The sequence below is a fragment of the Juglans regia genome, chromosome 16 (genome assembly GCF_001411555.2).
Source record: "Juglans regia cultivar Chandler chromosome 16, Walnut 2.0, whole genome shotgun sequence".
In the NCBI taxonomy this organism is placed as follows: domain Eukaryota; kingdom Viridiplantae; phylum Streptophyta; class Magnoliopsida; order Fagales; family Juglandaceae; genus Juglans; species Juglans regia.
Window position 1 is genome coordinate 16,337,253 of NC_049916.1, and position 1,264 is coordinate 16,338,516.

General features: G+C 35.4%; 1 non-coding gene across 1 annotated transcript; it reads left to right on the forward strand.

Annotated features, from left to right (window-relative positions):
• Nucleotides 1-923: 923 nt before the first annotated feature.
• Nucleotides 924-1,031, forward strand: LOC118344949. The gene has a single exon (XR_004798676.1). It is a non-coding gene; the product is annotated as a small nucleolar RNA R71 (small nucleolar RNA).
• The last annotated feature ends 233 nt before the right edge of the window (nucleotides 1,032-1,264 follow it).

Consider the following 1,264-nt stretch of genomic DNA (forward strand, 5'->3'; position numbering starts at 1 on the left):
GGGCAACTCAGCACTATCACTGCTTTGTTCCTCTTCAACATTCTCTGGCTTATCAATTGTTGGGATGTGTAAGGATTTACCACTTCGTGTCACAATAGCATTGACCGCCTTCAAATTTTCTTGAGCCATATGTTGACCTTGGGAGTGTGGATTAAGCTTGAGAATAGAATTTGACATGCTTATTCACACTCAAATAGCTCGTCAACTTGGATACATGACTTTTTATCTCCTTGGTTTCTTCAACAACATGTGTAATTAAATATTCAAACTTTTGATTAGTTTTACCCTGTGACTCAATAAAAGCATGTAAAGTATCTTCTAAGGAGTTCCTAGAAGAAGATGATGCATAATACGGTATAGAATAAGCTCTAGGTAGTTGTGCAGGCTACTAGTTTTCATATTTTTAGCTAAAATTAGGGTGATTACACCACCCCAGATTATAGGTATCAGAAGAAGGTGTAAAATGTTTCTTGTACATATCTAAGACATTATATTGTTCCTCATACATTCCTCTCATTTCAGCAAATGTGGGGCACTCTTGAGCTAGGTGATCTACTACACCACACACAAAACATGGTCCAAAGGACTTAACACGAGTATACATGTGTGTTGGCTTTAAATCTTTAGTTTTTAACACCTTTAACTCCCTACTAAGCATCTTTACCTTAACTTTTAGGTTATCATCTTCCCTAAGATGGTAAATTCTACCACCATTTGGATTTCCAGCAGGCCGTGACCTATTTGTACTCTCAGTAGCACTAGGTCCAGTCCAAGTGTGAGTTTTTTCAGCAAGCTCATTAAGATATTCTATGGTCTCATCTGGATCGTTTTACAAAAATTCATCATTACACATTATCTCTATGAATTGACGCTCTCTAAGTGTAAGTCTCTCATAGAAATAACTAACTAAGAGCCAGTTCTTATACCCATGATAAGGACACATACTCAATAACTCATTAAACCTCTCATAAGCCTAATACAAGGTCTCACTATCCTTTTGTATAAATATGGAGATTTGCCTTTTCAAAGCATTGGTCTTATGTTGAGAAAATTATTTATTAAAGAAAACATGTGTCATCTCATTCCATGATCGTATGGATCGTGGTCTTAGTGAGTACAACTACCTCTTTGCTCTATCCTTCAAATAAAAAAGAAAGAACTTAAGTCTCATAATATTATTTGTAACATTATGACTAAGGAAAGTCGCAACTATTTCCTCAAACTCTCTAATGTGCAAATAAGAATTTTCATTCTCTAAACTATG